Below are 20290 nucleotides of genomic sequence, written 5' to 3' on the forward strand. Positions count from 1 at the left end.
GCTTCAGCTGGTCTTTATGATCTCAGAGACGAGAACTAAATTCTAAACGTCACATTGGAACAAGCTCAATAATGCCTTCTGTCAAAACGGAGACAAAATATAAACATTACTAAGTGGGAACTAATCAGTCAATGAGGTAAAAGTAGGCAAAGACATCTTTTGTTGATCTAGCCAGAAAAAATAAATATATTTTTGTGCAACTATGTCACGATACATAACGAACCCTTTACAAACCAGTCCCTATAAACCCTGCGGTTACTACCAGTTCACAGGAACTGCTATTTAAAGTCAACAGCATTATATTTCTTCTAAAAATGGACTAATTACCTTTTTTTGTAGCACATTTTTCTAGTGGATGTTATTTTTTTACATTAAATCCGACTATAGTCTCTTGACATGTTGCACCATGTTTTCAATCCTCTTCCCCGAAAGCCACAAATATAAGCCCAGAATGACAACACCTGCTCTCAACAGCTTTACAATGAAACACAGATTCAGACTTCATCTTTTGCCAAGTATGAATCTGTCAGAGTAGCACACCATACAGTTTTCTCCAAATAATAAAAAAAAAAATTCTTACTCCCAGTTTTCTGTTATATCCATTAAATCCTCCTCTGTTACCTCTGCCTCTTATTTTCTGAGTTCATCTGACAGTAAACTGATGACAAACCACCTGAAATTATACCACCTGCATTTCTGTGGCAGTGGTTCACAACGCTTTTTGAGAAACCCGGTACAACAAATTTTTGCTTGGATGGGAATGACAGTCGAACCACAGTAGGGGGGCAGACAAGCTTAATATCACTCACATAAGAATGAAAGAAACTGCCAAAATGGAAAAAAAAAAAAACTACTGTGTCCCTAAATTTATTTAATCTTGGAAGAGAAAAGGCTTTACGCTCCCCTGTGAACTTTGACAAACACCTTAGATCCTAAAGCGACACTACTGGTGCGTTCACCACGGACGCGTTGCAAGCGTCAGGGCGTTGCTTTTACATCACAGTCTATGGTGGATGAGCTTCACGGACCTAACGCACGTCAGGTGCTTTTCGAGCGTCGCGTTTTCGAGCTTTTCGAGTGTTGGCGACGCGCGTTGCAGGCGTCAACGCCTGAAGTTGGGAAAATTGAACTTTGGAAGCGTCAACGCAGAGCGTCATCCAATCACAGACGAGCACTCTGAGCACTGACTGCGGGCCAGAAGCTCGTCAAACTGGGCTGGGAGAGGCGGAAGTACCTGCTGAAAGCGAACCTCATCCTCACGCAGCTCCTGGAGCAAATGGTGAAATTCCCCAAATTGCGAACGCCGCTGCAGGATGGGATGAACCCAAAAATGTCGCACAGGCGCCCGCTGACGCCGTTTTCTGGCTTTCTTTATTAAATAAAGCCAAGCCAGTGTCCTCATGGGATCCACCATTGTCAACATGAAGACAGGACACAGAAGCTCCTCCCACTCCCGCCAATGAGCTGCCGCGCGTCACGAGCGTTGCAAGCATCGTGTGTAGATGAACACGCGTCGAATTCCACACTTTACACGCGTAAACTTTGAGGCGTCAGTGACGCCCGTGACGCTTGCAACGCGTCCGGTGGTGAACGCAACATAGGAACTTTCAAGTTTTTGTTGATTTTGGCGGCGCCAGTCGACAAAAGCAGTAGTGTTTTGCATGAATGAATATTACAGTTCCCATGAGGACTAGCGCGTGGCGTCGTAAAATGCTGCTCCCGGTGGCATGCTGTGGGACTGAACTTGCCTACATTTGTTTCCAGTGGCTGTGTGAAGGACGGATAGCGGTAATGAATCTAATGGTTGTTAAACAATGTTATATCATGATGTGACGCACATTTGGAGTTTTTCAGTGTGCAGGGTTCCTACCACCCTCCTCACAGCTGCTTAGTCCAAGTGAAAGCAATACTGACGCCCTCAGCCCGTGACAGAGGGGGCACTAAACTAGTTGTAAGTCATGTATCATCACAAAAGATATTAAAATGTTTTATTATGGTTGAAAAGTTCCTTAGTGTCGCTTTAAGGACCTATTTATAAATGATCAAATACAAAAAAGAGTTGCCACATTTCAGAAAAACGAACTGCCACAATAAAACATTTTCTGAGCTGTATCTTGTTCTAATGAGGTAGTTTTCTTGTTATAACGACATGGTTTTCTTATTTTATGAGATAGTTTTCTGACAACACAGTTTTGGACTTATGCAATTTTGGGTTCATTTTCATTCATTAGGTAACGCTCTATAAGCTTCCCCTTCCATCTAGAAAAACTTGGAAGACAGGTTCTAAGTTTCAATCCAATAATTTGGTGACAACGTCACACTGTCCTCACACACTTTAATCTCTCTTCGTAAAAACCAAACATTTTCAATCACGAGTCGGCTGAAAACTATGAAACCAGCATCCACCAAGCAGTGGGCCAAAGAATGCCTTATATCTGGCCCAATGTTTGGTGTGAAACACGAATTGAAATATTGAAAATATTAAGAATTTTATTAAATCCCATTCTGACATCGACACTGAAACATGTATCGTTGGCAACCTTCACACGAAGTGCCTTGTTTCATAAATATCAATCTTAAAAACTAATAAATTGACAAATAAAACAAAATGAGACCGAGCCAAAGAGCGGGAGGCTTGTAACTGTGGTTGAACAAACAAGCCAAAAATTGTCAAGAACAAATACAGGCAGACCCAGCAAGCGCACCAGCGCTGACACATCTCAAACATGAGACGGCCACATGGCCGATGGATTCTGTTTTCATTCTCATGCTTTCTTAGCAACGACTAGACTTTTGATCTCAAAGCGAACCTTGTGTTGGCAAATCGTATTTTGCTCTGCAAAATGTTTCTCTGAATAGGGATTAGTTATGTACACGTACATGTATGAATGCGTGTTAACAAATCGACTGCTCGGGACCGATGTTTTACGCTACTTGAGAGGTTTTTGTGGTTGAATCTGCAGCAGCCAGTACAACTGTAACAAAACAAATCAATGACACCATTCATCTCAGCATAACAACGACCAGAATTTATCAAGCACAGCTGGAAAAGCCACTTCCTCCCCATTTTGTTAAATAGTCAATTAGAACATCGATTGGACTGTAGCATGCAAGAATTAAAAAAGCGGATGACATTTACTGTAAATCTGTTACTTTCCCAAAATTCCAAGTGACAGAATGTGAATTTGACAGTTTCATATTTGTGGATCAGTGAGGCAACAGGGTTTATCCAAGTTATCAAACATTCTCATATTTGTGCATGCAAAGGCTAAATATGTGGCTATGTGCTGTGCAGTTCTGTAAATCTTCAAACCACATCTCACAGCTTCTTGAAAAGAAGTCATTGACACTATAAGTGGAACAAACTTGAACAGAAAGCCAGACGGGACATTAAAAAGAGTGGGAACATCAACTGAGGGAGATGATCGGGGGGAGCTGGACGACTTTCAGCGATGAGAGAGGAGCTATCTACCCTGAGAAACCAAGAGTAAATATTGACATACTTCAATAAGATAATAGTCCTGACATCATGTTTTAGCGCCGCTCAGCAAACACTGGAGACCATCAAATTACCTCAAGTCACTTGTACCCAGTTGACTGAATCTCCTCTCGATGGTTTTAGTAAGTTTGATCGTGAGCAGGATGCAGCAGCTGCTGGACGATCTGCACCCTGAGCAGTCAGGCCTCATCTTGGCTCTGAGACAGATGAAGAAGGTAAATTAAACTATGGAGCAGGTGCACTGAGGTCGCGGTGCGTGAAGCCCTACATGAGAAATCTTATCTCTTCTCATGGTTCTCACGTCTGGAAGCTCAGTCGTCTGGTTTGTGGGGAAACTGATGCGAGGACCTTCCCACAAGGCATCCAGAGGAAGATCAACTGGCTGTTAAATATTCCGACTTTGCTTATATTTTATGATGTGACGTTTGGTGAGAAGGCGGAGACCTTAATGGACATATCGAGGTGAAACAACTGAGGAACAAGGTTTTAGAGATGTTCATCTCTGTGGAAACTGCAGATTTATCCGTCTCTTTGTTTCAGTTCATGGATGACTGAATTTACACCACAATGGTTCAGTTAATTTCACCTGGCAGAAACAGCACTGTCATAAATCCTACATGGCTATAAAAGTTGCAAACTTTCTCATAAGGATATGAGCCGCGACACTTTTATGATCCAGCTGTGACACAGACCGTCATCCTCTAATCCCTGTGTCGAAGTGTCCTTGAGCAAGACACTCAACTCGAGCCTGCATCCAGTGGCATACCGGTATGTTTTGTCACAGCGTGTGTGAAAAGCTGATGTGACAGATCACATAGGATTCAAGAGCGCTTGAGTGATGCTAAAAATGAGCTATATATGTGAAATCCATTCACCACATTGTTGTCGAATAAAACTGGTTTGTTTAGCGAGAGATAAATAAAAAGAAAAGCAAAAGGTGGCTGGCCACAAGTCGTTTCACATGACCTCTGTTTTAAAAGTCAATAAATCACTCTTGGAAGAATTAAGCAATCCTGGGAAAGTGAAACACACTAAAACAATAAAATGATAAGCATTTCGCTGTGCTGCAGCGTATCCTGTCTGTCACCATGCTGGCAGGGTGGCTTAACCCTTGGAATTTGTAAATTTGCACTAATGCAGACACATGGCGATCGTAAGCCCAAAGACATGTCTTCAATTGAAACAATAAATTTCCAAACATCTGAAACAACTTTGAAAGGAGGTGGGATATTCCACCACTTGGAAAAGCTTATTAGGGAACTTATCGTGAACAACGGAGCGGAGGAGTGGGAGGAACGCTTTCTCATGTGCGTTCTTGAGCATGTAAGCTTTGAGAGCATTTGACGGTGTTAACGATAATAGAGAGAGTATGCAGTGACATTAGGTTTCTCGTGTATTTAACCCCCTTCATCACCACCGAGATGACAAGAAATCCTGCTGGAGTCCGTGGAAGGCCCAACGGGGTTACAGAGAAAAGCTCTGAAAACAATAAAGTAGTGAATATGGTTGCTGTACAGCCCCAAAACATGTTGCTAGAGCAGATTACAAATATCTCCTGATATCTATGACTCATGGGTTTATTCAATGCTGAGTATGATAAGATTAACTTTAAAACTTGCAGGGTGCTTTCTCCCTCTTATGAAGAACGGATGTAGCAACAAGCACTTTCTGCAGGAGTCATCTGATTTGTATTTTCACACTCGGTTCTGAGCGCAACATGAAATGTCACTTTCTATCAATCTTTTGATATTAAAACAGCAGAGAGAGCATCTGACTGGGACAGTTAATCTCTCACAGATGTGACAAAAACCTGAGAGGAAAGCCGTTCAAGGAGATTAGAACCCACGCCAGAGAGAATGATCGCTTCGTATAAAGGTTAATTTGATGCCTCAAACTGGTGGTATGAGCTGTGATCTGTCAATTTTCTGTCAGCAGGCTGACCGCCGTAGTCCTGGAAATACTGCAGTCTATAATTTTTGCCACCTGTTTTCTGTTTTTACCTCATCAGATGAAAAGCTCGCAGGTTCTGTTCCCGTTTCAGCTGTTGAGTCACCACTAAAGCATCAGACAGCAGGTACTGTCAAGCTGACCGCCACTTAACACTGACGTCTGGATCGCTTCAGCAGTTCAGGGGATGTCTGCAGAGAATAAATGTGGTTATGGATTTTATGGGGGTTTATGTTCAAACTGTTAATTTTTTCATGTGAGCCCATTAAATGTTAGATGACTCCAAAGCTGACATTTCAGTGAATATTTAATTTTCAACCGATATTGAACAATTTGCTGCACTCTTCAATTCAGTAGAGTTGTTCTGTCATTATATTGGAGCTTTCACTTTAACATCATATAATGTCCAATTCAAATGTGAAATTTGCCAATTAGAAAGGCTACAGTTTTTTTAAAAATGTAAGTTTTTATTTTAGAAAGTAAAAAGTATTGCATATCACGTATTGGCTGGTTTAGATTCCCTAATAATGCATCATGGTGTGTTCCTTGTATTCCTTGTTGGGAAGCAGGGGCGGTTCCATGAATGCATTGGTAAGTGAGGAGACAGAGTTTGTAGTGTATACGGTATTGAATGGGCAGCCAGTGGAGGGACTTTAGTACGGGAGTGATATGATCGTATTTGCGCCTCCTCGTCAGGACCCGGGCAGCTCATGACTGTGCTCTCAGCAGATGAAAAGGCACCAGACTCCAGGCTGCTGCGAAAAGAGCTGCTCACAGTCACGACATTAGAGCTCCTGAACAATGTGGTTGACAGTTTCCGTGAGTTACTCCGTGACCTTCCTGATAAAGACAAAGCTCGGCCCACCATACGGACGCAAACTTCCTGTGACACCTCGAGGTTCCACACGCTGAGGAGGGATGTAACAATGTCATTGATAGACCGAGCTGTGAAGAAGGCCAGCTGGGCCAGGCTGTGGTTTTTTCTCCGCCCATTTGGACAGAAGGACATTGAACAACTGGACATCACGGACGTCCTCGACCCGTCCAAAGTCAGGTCCATTTCTGTCCACTTCGCACGCAACGTTCCGGCCAAAGACCCTCAGACGCACATACTTCTCTCACAATATGGATTTCAAGACTTTGTTGGTGTGAAAGGGGCCTTCTTCGCCACGCTGGGGCTCCATGAGGCCAGGAACGTGAATGTGAACTGCAGTAAAACGCTTTGGGCTCTGCTCAACCAGTGTAAAAATGCGTTATATGAGTGTAGTCCATTTCCCATTCATGACAATACCGTGGCAGCCTGTCCACAAATAATGTCCTCGTAAAGGATCCAGAAAAAAACGTAACTTAAATTGCGTTATTCAATTCATTGATTAAAAAAAAAGCTTCACAACCCAATGACCCCTCTTCAAATAGCGAGAGGCCTTGGTGAAGTTTTGGAGTGGCGATGGCTCGGGTGGTAGAGCAGGTCATCTCTCTGGATCCCCGATCTGTCCATGTACCCAAATGTCCTTGAGCTGAACCTCGAACCACTCCCAGTCGATGGACTGAGCGCCTTGCACGACAGTTGCCTCCACTGACGTGTGAATGGGTGATTTTGACATTGTGAGGGGCTTTGGGTCTTATTAAAATCAATGGGAAACAATAAGTGAACTCCATTAAAGGGTCAGAACAAAAAAAAAAAAAACACATTTATACAAGTGAATATGAGGATTAATAAAGTTTGCAGTGCATAATGTTATCTCGTGTTGAGTTGTGAAAGGGTCAAACTGCGGATAGTGGCCACACAACCAGAGCGTGTAAGATAACAATACTCCTGCACGTTCCAAACACTTTGATCCCACAGCGTAACTGAGTGTGCTGTATCAATCTGCTGGGTACGACAGCAGAGCCTTGTAAAAACTGATGTGAACTTTAGGTCAACTAGACAACCTGATGTATTCTGCAGTTGCAACATTGAGGCTGCTGATGACCGAGAGAGCCAGAAACGTGAGATCACATTCAAACAAACTTCCCATCTTATAACTCACTGTCACAAAAGCACTCTGGGACAGAACAGAACCTCGGCTTATTGCAGTTGTGATAAATCACTTATATAGTGTCACATTTTTTTGGTGGAAAGCTTGTGTTTTTATTTTCCTGTGAAAAACCGGAATAAAAAAAAACACAACTTCGCATGGAGAGCACAAGGGGCCACTGATCTACTCGGATACATGTGAAGCAACGGTAAATTGCTTTCCCGCTAAATAAATTGATGATCCTGCATACGGCCTGTGGAGGCCTGGCGTTGTTGATTCAGCTGTGCTTGTGTTGCAGAAAGACTTATAGAGATGCTGCTCCGTTTCAAAGGCCAAATGTACATTTCAGTTAAAAACAGATCTGCATCGACTCACTGATGCCAAAACAGCCGCATGTGTGCCAAAGCTATTGGAGCTCATAAGTCTTAAGTTACCCATTCAACAGGAAACAATTAGCCTATCAGATCTTAATTGTGTTTACGTAGAGTAGATGGGGTCCTCCCCTTAAAGCAATGCACAGACAAACCCAAATCCCAAATGAAAACAAGGTGTCAGACGAAGTGCCTGCAGATTGATGCCTCTGGAGTTGGCAGGAAAAATTGCTGCAATCTAAAAAATATGAAACAATCAATCAGAGGTACGGCACGCCATTGACTGGCTGCGTTTGGGTGCGCTGCGCCGACTGCATCCCAACCAAAGGAAGGAGCTGATGTGGATTAAATTCACATGGAACAATAAACAGAGCAAATTACAAAAATATAAATGTTTACGAAAGCTTCATCGGCCAAATGACGACGAGGGAGTTGGTGAACAAAACTAGACTTGATGAATATGGTGATGAGTATTGATACCAACAGCCATATCTAATGTGATGTGAATTATAGTCACACACAAACACACACACTCACACACACACCCAGTTTATACCAAAACAGACAAATATGCTCATGTCAGAATGGGTTTCCTTGCGAATACTAACACTGTTAACACTGAACTGATTCACATCTGGCGAGCATCAAGACTGAAAAGGCTGAATCAATCCTCCTTAATTTCAGGGTCATGTTGGCACTAAATGCACCAAATGATTACATCTGTTTGAGTGTTTAGCCACTCAGATGTTCACTGGAGACATCAAAGCTGGATTGGCCGACTCCGCTGCACGGCCAGTGCGCGGTCAGAGCGCGTTCAGCAACGGGATTGCAACAGAATCTTGACAGACGATCGCTGTTATCGAAGGAACCTGTGGACGGCTGGATGTGCTTAACGCGCACACGCAGTTTAATAAAGCGTGGCCTTTTAGATGTTTGACGAACGCTACAGTGACCTGCATGGTGTTAGTTTCTGGACAAACACTCCACTTTCCGCTAACCACAGAGGACAGACTTAATAGTATCAGTTTCTTCGCTGTTTTTAATTCATAGAAATGCCAAAAGGAGAGTCGAGCTGATTTTCACCAGGGCTTCATGACATTACTGCTGATGTAAGGTAGCACCACAGTTGTTTATGCATGGGAAATATTGAATCTGCATAAAGACAAAACAGAGCTGCTAACCTTTTGGTACAAGCTTTTTCACAATAAATTTTGATTTTTGGAATCAGACGTTGTAAAATTACATGCAGCTCCCAGCACTAAGACCTGGAGCAATCATTCCCCTAACTACAGCTGTAAAGAGCCTAAATCCCATTTCACCGCCCTCTTCCAAGCATTAGCGAAGTCGATCTACGCTGCCAGCCAAATAGTGAAGCAATATCACATATGCTGCACATCATCGCATAAGTTTTAGCTTTCCCAGCAAGCACTAAAACATTATTATTGGTAGAATTTGGGAAATATGCAGAAAAACAAAAAAGAAAAGAAAGGGAAAACTTTGTTTGAGGAACAAGCAAGTTGAAGACATCATTAGAACATCACTGACAAGTTAAAATCATCTGGAACAAAATGTAAGACACTGAAAGTGCAGCTGGAGAACGCCAACCACAATCTCAGGGTTTAGAGTTAAAAACTGGAGTTGAGGACATAAACTCTCAGACCTGTCATACTCAGCGATCACCTTTTATTGATTATTCTGTGGCAACAAATGAGGTGAAAATATAAACACAGACAAGAACGGTTCCAAACGGTTTCGTCATCCAACGCCGTTTCTCACCAGTCTGAATCCAGAGGAATCGATACAGTTCGCAAAGCAGTGTTACATCATAAGGTTTGTCTTACCTGCTGGAAACCACACACCATGATTTGACATGTATCGATCAAATGCAGCTGAAACCAAAAGAAGAGGAAGAACGTGCCTCATTGACTTTTTGAGTTCATTTTTTCTGAGTGACGTCGTTAAATTTCAACGTAAGCAGGAAATTACTCTCACATGGACGCAGTGTTTGCCTCATTCTGTCAGGAAATCTTTACATGATATTGACAACATCATCTCTTTCGGAGGGAATTGGCTTCATCTTGCAGGAACACGATGGCAGTTTGGAGATGCGTGTTTCTGCATAATAAACATCAACCACCAAGAGAATATTATCCTTCAAGCAAAAACAATGAGGGGAAAAAAAAAACCCTACAGCATTTCCCCGTTAAGTGAGTCCATCTGCTGTTATCTTCTATGATGAATAAAACCTCTGACAGCATTGTTTTATTAAAGCCTATTAGGAGTGTTTTGCATCTTTCCACCAACAAAAAAAAAACAAAAACAAAAGTGAATCGGATCCAAAAGTTAAAAAAAAACACAAAAATATATGCAATACACCCTTTCTAGAATTGGAGTCAATTTTTACTCTGCTTCTGAAGCAGCCAGGAGACACATTACTTAAGTTTTCCTTAAGTCTCCACTCTATATACCACTTTCTCTATACACATCTCGATTTCATGGAAGATGTTTTCTGCTGTAATAAATGTCAGATGTGCTTTCTGGCTTCATCCTTTTGAGCAGTGATCTGATACTGAAAAAATCTGGCTCAGTGGAGAAGTAACATGGTGCCTCATGAAATGCTGATAACTGTCAAATGTACTTTCAAGGAGAAAACAGCAAAGTGCTTCTAATTTCATCATGTAACCAGCGCCACCGACATCTAAAACTGCAAAGTAGAAAGCAGGTCATACCTGCAGAGTACATTACACCTTGTTGGACATAACGTTCTTGCGCATTCCAGAGAACGGCTGTTTCCTGTGGCTGTAAATATAAACAGCTCTCTGGGAAATCTATCTGGGTTTCAACAACTGCTGCAACCACTTTCACACCTGCACATCAGTTCTCCAAGTACGACGTGATCGATGTCTTATGACTGACTTTACGTTTTAAAAAAATGCACATCGGTGCATTTTGAAACACAGATCCTTTGCTTTCTTACTTTTCTTTCTCGTGCCGCAGTCACAGTGTGCAGGCCTCGTTTTTCAGCTACTTCCTGTTTGATCGGTTAATGTTAAAAAAATTGCTGCTGTTAGAAGTTGCAGAAAAAGCCAAATGCTTCCTTGAAGATTTTACCTTCTTTATACTCATGAAAACAAATCAGTATTTTAACAGAGGTCGATCAAGTAACTGATTCATTTTTACTTTATAGACTGTTACAACAGAAAATCTGCTTTTAACTGCGCTGTTCCTTTCACTCTAGCAATTAGAGCATTTCTGAAGAGTTCTGATTTAAAAATTAAAACAACTAAACTCAAAACAAAGGCTGCACATAAACATGGAATCAGGAAACATTTGAGACACTCGGCAAAGTCACACTGCATGCAGTGGACATAAACTTTATGCATCCATGTCCCACCAGCGATGGCTAACAAACTGATCAAAGTAATGTTTTTAATCATTATGTTCCAAAAGTGTTTTTCCACATATGAGCCTTGCAAAAAGGGGAGTTGTCTTAAATTTAAACCAAAGTGGCGAATAACATGTTACTGTTCTTAAATTCACTATTACAGCCATTTCTACTTATTTGTGGTCGAAAGAAAGAAATCGTGCTGTCTTTACGTCATCAGTTCTTCTGATTAGTTGCAGCTGAAGAGGCAAATTGACAGTTTTATCTGGATTCTTCAAACATTACTGAGAAAAATACAGAAATATGTAAGTGACTTTAGCAACTTGGCCATCCAATTGAAAATCCTGGGAGAATCCAGCTTGAATTTGCTGCTGCTGTAAACAAGCAGACAGTAAATGAGATGTAAATGATAATTTTTGTTTCCTATAGAGAAGAAAATTAAAGATAACATTTAATTTTATCATATAGGAACAACCACTGTGAAAAACAGTTTCATCAATGTTTGTTACAGTGACTGGTCAATCAACTGGCTGCTGTGTGAAAAGTGCCTTTATATCTATTTATTTATACATATGTACCTGAGCATCATTTAACGAACAACCAAACAAGTCATAATTACACTCATTTGGCACGTGTGAATGTGGATCAAAATTCAGCAGACGTTTCCCTAACAACATCTGCATGATACTGGCTCAAGAGTTGCATACAAAACACTACATTCAGAAATATGAAGCTCATGAAGCTCACCATGAAGCTCATCCAATACTACCAACCAAAAGAAGATCTGGTTTCTCCTTTAAACTGCACTTCTTAAGGGTATCACTCTGCTTTATTAACTTATCTACAGCTTTACCTAAATCAAATCTTCTGGCTCGTTAATATCTTGCACCTGCACAGCAGAGCCCACCCAGCCGGCTGACTCAGGTTTCAGTTGCTCCCTTTTTAAGAAAGTAAATTAGCTGAAACACGGCGAGATGACGACGGCAGGCAGAAATGCATTAGCTTCCACTACGCCATTAAACTACTGCGGTTTGCAAAGTCGAAGGAAGCTTTCAGCATGAGCCATTCCGCATTAGCGTCATTTCAACAGCTTATCATAAATGTCAGCAATAAAGCTGCGATAACTTAACCATGAAGTGTCCGAGGCCTGCCTGTTATTTTACAGAAAAACCTCTGTGGTGTCACAGTTTAATAGCCACTGGTGATGAGATCACACGGCGAAAACTTAAAAGGAAATTCAAATGACAGTGTCTCCGTATTTCAGGGAAATGGAAACAACTGTGACGTTAGATTTGCTGTAAATTACTTGAATACCACGCTCGCTGACCGCCTTCACACGTCCGCCATGCTCTGTTCCTTGTCACTTGGTGAACAGACGCCATTAGCTCATTTTGCAGGGATGATGAATTGAGAACTGGCTTCGGTCACCAGCTGTTGAAGAGCTGGAAACTCTCAGAACTGCTGGCACCCTGCATCCTTCTGTCATCTTAGAAATCACTCATGTTCTAGTCATGTCAATGGCGTGGCGGGACTATTGCATTTTCTTCCAATACATTTCAATAGATGAATCAAACATAGCATGTAGGCTTTGTTGCGGGGGTTAAATGAGGGACTGCATTCGAGCATTTGAAGGTTCACAGAAAGACAGTGGCTGCTTCCAGCAGAGCCACATTCACTCAGGAGAATTTCCAAGTAAACATTTGTTTACCTGGAAAAGCTGTGATCTCACCCAGTCTGAGAAGTTACTGAGGCCCTGTTGACGTTTCAATGGAAAGGTGCGGGGTGGCGGAGCACCGGAGCCAATCCCAGCGAACTATGAGAGACGGCAGGATACAAAATAACTGAGTGAGTTCGTCATGTGTGAAGATTAGCGCAATTATAATATTAACAAACATCCTGGATATCGTACATTTGCGCATAATTTTGCTTCAGTCCTTGATGATCTTAATAACAAGTCACTGCCAAAAATCAATCTGGGGAAAATTCTGAGATCATGTCTTTTCCTGATATAAAAAAAATAATAATAATAATACAGCTGTCTAGACATTCATATTTTCTAAGCAACATGTTGAGAAAACAAAAATTTACTTTTCTAATCTTTTTCCCCTGTTTAAAAAGACTCACCCATAAGCCAAATGATTTTGTCAATGGTGCTCACTTTCAGCCAAAAGAACAGCAAATGTACTGATTGGCTTGTTTTTCCAGCTTTGGCAACATCCACACGCACACAGATGTCACAGACAAGTTTCTCCGTTCCACTTTCAAAGCCTGATTGTAATCAGATCCACATTACATCTACTGTATGTGTAGTGATGGGTAACATGGGTTATCTCGCCTGAAGAATGATGGCCCAAGTCATTTACTTGGCGAGTTGTGAGATTTAGCCTTTGTACTGTTGAGGATTTGACCCCGACCCCGTGTACCTTAAGGACCACTGGTGGTTACAAGAATGCTGCATACAGAATGACAGAAGAGAGATCAAAAGAACGAGAAAATCCATCTAATTAATCAAGACTGGTTGAAAGATATGCACCAAACAAACTGCTGTTTGAGAACAGAATGTTTAAAGAAATAGTACCTCATGTGTGGAACTGCACAGTCATTTTGTGGTTTGCACTGCTTGGTGTATGTATCGTTTTTTTCCACTTTTTTGAGCTTTTTCTGTTTAGCTGTGAACAAACTGCTGAGAATCACAGCAGGAGCAGAAGGAGATTACAAACCCAGGAATTCAGCTGTTTCACCACAAAAAAAAAAGGCATGACGAGTACTCTTGCCAATTGATAGCTTTGTTTCTATATTTAGCCAGTTTTCGGGCGTCTCTGGCACTCTGAGGAACTTATTTGAGCTTGTGGGTTGATGTTGGGGATCTGACCTTGTTTTTAACCTCCAGACCATAAATCACACACCTTGGCAGATTTCATTTGCATAAATGAAAATACTGAACAAACATATTGTTTTTACCTAGAAATACAGCAGCTTTTCTGAATCACATATAGACTTAGTATTTAGCAGATTTGGATTCAATTGTAAATTTTAAAAAACTATAGTTACTACAAAATACAAGTTTTTCATTTCTTAATAGTTGTACTGTGACAGTATTCATTTATGGTTCATACATTATTTTAACTTTGTTTCTGTATGTTGCTTCAAGAAAACACATTTGAGCAATAAAAACCTCATTTTATCCTTTTCTTAAAGTTCTGTCAGAAAGACGAAGCACTGATGTAACGACAAGTGCCGTGCAAATATCTGTTTTAAGTGGAAGAAAAATGTGACCAGTACACCTTAAATGAGTGAATAATCATATGTTCAGTATTCATCTAAACAATTGTAATTTTGGCATTAATCGTGCAGCCCCAGTAATGAGTTGACACTTTCCATCAGTCCTGCCAAAGAACATGTGTTTGAGTGTAATTACTGATTCCAGAACTGCTCATAGGTGTGTGTCAAGATCCGCCAAGCAAAACACAACATGTCCTCTTAAGAGAACATCTGGCAAACCGTGATAAGGTGTGTCTTCCAACAAAGCTTTTCGATATTGTTTGTGGCAGTTTTCAGTAAAAATGTTTTTCATTCATCTCAGAATAAAGTAAAGACCAGCTCTGTTTAATGTCTTAAACACCTCTGGTCAAAATAGTTTGTCTCAGATCTAGCTTTGAATTTGTCCAATAGTATTTCGACACTGACAGCAGCAGGGGATCCTCTTAAAAATGTTCATATGGTCTCAATTCGTTCAGATGCTGCTCTGCTTTTACCTCAAGTTCAGACATTTATACTTTGTGAGGCAAATAGATCAAATATAGATATCTTATTGGTTTTAGATTGCTCTTATTCTTGTTACGCTATAGTGTATTTTTACCCACCTTTATTTTTTTCAAACCCTTTTTTCCCTTTAAATACACTCTTCTGGAATAAAAGCAAATTAATGAGGCTGTAAAAAGTCTTTCTAAAAAACAATCAGTTCACTGAGTTACATAAAAAAAAAAAATCTTGATAATATTGAAAAAGTAAAGACTGGATTTTCCTGCTTCCCGGCGCTTTACATTACATTACAGTTTTTTCGATTGCTAAAACACAAAAAGCAAAAATTAGGCACATTTTTCACAACCTTTACTTCTGTCCCCAATCGCTTGACTCAATTTGTTACTACTTTAGATTTCCTTATCATATTAGAACGCTGACTTTCCTTCTTTACACTCTGATGTCAATTTCACATCACCTTGTTGTCAAAACACAACACACAGTTTTTCAGGTTTGCACACACTTCTCACATGAAATCTCAAAGCACCAATCCACAACACAAATATGCAAATCTCTAAACTCTCATCCCACTGCTTCAGTCAGTGGAGGAGGCTTGTGGAGATGTGGGCTTTGAGGCAGAGCCGGTGTCGCACGACAGGCGTCCTGCTGAAAAGAGACTGCCTGCCGAAAAATGACTGACCAAAGACACTGACCAAAATCACAGTACATGCAACTGCCTGATCTCCTCTGCTTTCAGTCCTGCAAATTCTGTGTGCAAATTCGCCTCCCTTGAAGTGGTCAGTGTCACTCCTCACATCACTCAGCTGCCGAAAAGTGACTGCACCCTGTAACAGAGGGATGTCAGTTGATATAATGGTTTGTGTGTGTAATTTGTAACACACTCTTGGAAATATTCAGAAGAAATACTTTATGAAACATTTGCACATCGTATGCAAGCAGTGGAGAAATACACGTCGATGTGCGTGTTCCCGTCGGAGGCAGTTATTTTTTTTTTTTTGGGAGGGGCAGTTATTTTTCGGCACGACACCGGCCCGGGCTTGTTATGCGCCCAAGAAGCGCCGGAGAAGAGCCCAAGACGAGCGTCCCCATTCGGTCCGGGGGGGGGGGTGTTGTGCTCACACGTACCGGAGGAGGGGGGGGGGGGCTGGTGCAGTGCTCATACGGAGTGTCGGAGCAGGGAGGGTGCGGTGAGGTGTTCACACGGAGTCGGGGATGGGGGGGGGGCTGCCCACGTGTATGGCAACCCCCGCCGGACACTGTGCATTAGGCAGCCGCCTACTTCACCTATACCCAGAGCTGGCCCTGCTTTGAGGCCTGTCAGGGCTTCATGTGGCACTCTAGGCGGTTCTTCCAGCGCTGCTTGGACCTTGAGGACATCGCCTGCGATGATGAGGCCCTCTGGCCAGACAGGAACCGGAGGCATGATGCCCCATGATGCTTATGCTTGAATGGGGGGTGGAGGGGGGAACGTTAAAAAATAAAATGTTTTGTCTGAAATTTTATGATGTTTTGTTTGTCTATGAGAGAAGGGGGCATTGTCATTAATTCAGTGTGTTCCATTTCTACAATTGTGTTTTCAGTTTTGCTCTACAGTGTTCTGCACATGCTTGGTAGTGTTCAGCCTAAAGCTTAGTTGTGTTTATTCATTGAATGGTATGTGTGTGTCATGTGAAAATATGGCTGTGTTTACCAAATGAAAACACGAGTTCCATTTTGTGAACATGTTAAGAGATTTGATGGCAGAGTTCTTTTGCAAGGGGATGTAAGGGTTTAGCAATTTGTGTGCGTAGTTTTGAAAAAAAAAAACATACAGTTTTGAAAAACATGTTTTAGCAATCGAAAAAAACTTTAAATCCTAGAAGGACAAAAATGACTTGGAGGAATTTTTAATCAGTCTTCTTCAGTCTCCTTCAAAAATAAATCTACAATTTTTCATGAGTTATTTTATACTGAACATATGTTGTTTTTAAATTCTATCAGGTTCTGACACCCTGTATCAAATGTGATGCTTTATGCTGTGTGCCTGATATGAGAACTACGATTCTGTGAAAATTCCTTCAGAATAACGTAAGAGATAAGAAGTGAACTTAAATAACTGGAGTTTTATCATATCGCTTGTATATATATACCACATGTATTCACAGTCATACAGGTATCCGTGCCGGTTGATGCAGCTCGTCCATACGGGGGTGTTCGGTTGCAGCGTCCATAAAAGTCATGTGTTTCAACCACATGCAATCCGGAAACGTAAAGAGGAAACATAAAATTGGAAGAGAGCGACGGACTCGGGAGACATGACTGCAGACACAGCTGCAGATCAGTAGCACGTTTCTCAAGAAAAATAAAATCCTTCAGGCTTTTAAAAAGTCTGTCAGCTTGATACAGACCACTTGTCCAAGTCACCCATGAGTCTCATCAATATATAGCAGCCATGTCCGCCTCCTCCTTTCCTTATTCCTTATAATGTTGCAACATTCTAACACTGGTCAAGGAAAAGTGGTTACATTTACAGTTTTTCACAATTGCTAAGACACATTTCTTGAAACCTCCATCCATTTTCTCAAAACCTTAAACACAAATCCAAAAATCCACACTACATTCACAAAAACCTCAGACATTTCTGTCAAAATCGAATTATCGCATCAAAACCAGTTCTCTTGTGATCAAAACCACACTATGCATTCAGATCTTACACACAGCAGGTAAAAACATGTTCACCTCAGATCATTCATTAGACACTACATGAAATAACTGAGGACACAGCAAGCAGTCCACACTTTTAAACCTGCTGGGTTATTTTCCCAACCCATTTCCTGGGTAGCCCTAGATTTTGTGCAGATTGGGTCACTTTTACCCCAAATTAGATTAATTGTGTCGACCCAGCAGAGTGAATTGATGATTTGAACAAAATCACCATTTCGAACATTCCTGCAGCTCCTTCTCCTTCTCGCATCTGGAGACTTCTAACAACAAACGCAGCAGAAAACTGGAGTCCTGTGTTCTCACTGAGGATTATTGCAATGGCTAAGAAGGAAAAGACATATGACATCCCCCTAGTTATACTCATGTGTGGCTGTGGCTCAGTTGGTAGAGTGGTTGGCTAGCAATTGTGAGGTTGTTAGTTCAAATCTTTTCCTCTACATGTCAATGAACTGCACTGAACCCCAGCTGGCTTCCAGTGGAGGGTTTGACAGCCTTGCATGGCAGAGGGCACGTGTTTCTGAATTCTGAGGGTTTACATTTTTACTGTAAAGTAACTTTCCCAGACCCGCTGATAAATCTTGACCCAGCATCAGGGTCAAATCTTCAGCCCAAACAGCTGGGTAGAAATAACCCAGCATTGGCTCAGTCCCTTTTGGACCCAGCGCTGGGTTAGTAATTTCACCCAATGTGGGTTATTTTTACAGTAACCAGCAGTTTTCAGAGTGTGTAGTGCACAGAAAAGTTTTATTTTACGTACGGTATTTGAAATGCATTTAGAAAAAAAAACCCATCTAAGTCAAAGTGATTTCTAAATTGACCGTCATAACAAAAAATAAATACAAAACAAATAAAACAAAAGCACACTACTGCATGGTCATGGTCCTGGAGGTTCAGTCTCCAGCATCTTGTCTTTGTGCACACTTGGTCTGATCACATCATTAGAAATATGTGTGTTCAGTTTTGAGCTGTTGTGTGTAAAAGATGACAGTTGTGTTGGAGTTGTGTTCACATTTTGCTGCCAGTGAGTACAATTTTGCAAAAATGTTGTGAAATGTGTTTAGTGACTGAGAATGTGTCTAAGGTTTTGCAAAAAAGAGCAGATGGGTTTTGCAAATTGAGCATAGGACCTGAACAGTGTTTAAGTTTTTGCTGAAAGAGTGTTTGATTCGAAAAATGAGTTTAGGCCACTGAGAGTTTGGTTCAGGCAATGGGGTTTAGTGTTTTAGCAATTGTGAAAAACTGTAAAATACTTATGTTGCTTCTAGTGTTTTATTGTCAACTGTTGCAAGATAAAATGCCTTTTTCCTTTTTGTACATGTGGATCATAACCTTTTGAATGAAAATTCATAGATAACAGAATTTGTGTTGAGCGCTAACACTTATTAGTTTGCAGTAACATCCCATCACATCTGACTGGAGCCAGAGGGACACTGGAGTCTGGTTTCTAAACACTATGAAATAGAAAGGACTCATAGAAATGTCTCTACATTGCAACAAAAGGCAAAATTTGGAGTTGTCATCCTCTCCTCCTCCAGCTTTATGACCCTTGAACCAAACTGAGTTTAAGAGTCCAATTTAGAAGAGTTAAAAGCGTATAAAACTTTCCTGGGGGCTGTTCGGTCCTACGATCCCATATCTATTGAATTAAAAAGAGCACGGCGTTCTGTTCCGACGGCATTTGCATCTGTAGAAAATATGCCTGAAAACAAACTGATTTAGTGGTTGAAACGTCAATGGGCCGGATCACGTAGTGATTGATTTAATTGTGGCAAACCCTTCTTCCCGTACCAGGAATATCATGAGAAAACATGTGGTTTGAAATACCAACAAATGTTTGATCAGAGCAAAAGAGAAAATAATATCTACTCTTCATCCATCATACCTCACATATGTACGTGCGCTGCTGAGGAGCGGCAGGGCAGGCCAGGCTCTCTGCGTGCCTTTTCACTAAAAGAGCCTCAATCAATGAGCTTGAGAAGAGGCCTGCGATGCACCGGGAAAGCACCGCTGTGTAATCTGTGGATCCCTTCCTGTCTGCCTTATGGCTGGATGTAAAGGACAAAATTACTCCCAGACCAACAGCTCAGAGGTGGAAGAAGACCTGGCTCAAGGGGGCCGTTCCCATCCTCTCAGCAACCTTATTTTTGGCCTCGACTGCTTTAGTTTTCATTCACACCTCTCGCCGATGTTCAAGTAAGGCCTGAGACAGAACCCGACGTCATGAAATACCAGAGCGAGCACGCAGGATTCCTGCATTTCCCTGGACTCCTCGCTGTCTTTTGTCAGAGGCCGATCGAGGAATCATTCTAGATAAAACACATCTCCCAGCCTGGAGACAATGTTCACGTCTAGACTGCCGCGAGAGGAGACAGAGCTGTCGACTACAAAGGTTAAACGTCACGTGTACTCCGTGCTAATGGTAATCATAAAAAACGTCGGTTGATTGGTTTCCTTTAAAAATAGCGCCAACTTGGCTCCGAGCGTTAGATTGTAAATGTTCTTTTGGGATAAAGAAACCTTTCAACAACTCCAGCTGTTGATCTCATTACACACTTGTTTTGTAAAGTTTGAGATGTTTCCGCGCTCGGCGGCGGTGTCGGAGTTT

This window comes from Salarias fasciatus, chromosome 14, assembly GCF_902148845.1.
Source record: "Salarias fasciatus chromosome 14, fSalaFa1.1, whole genome shotgun sequence".
Lineage (NCBI taxonomy): Eukaryota > Metazoa > Chordata > Actinopteri > Blenniiformes > Blenniidae > Salarias > Salarias fasciatus.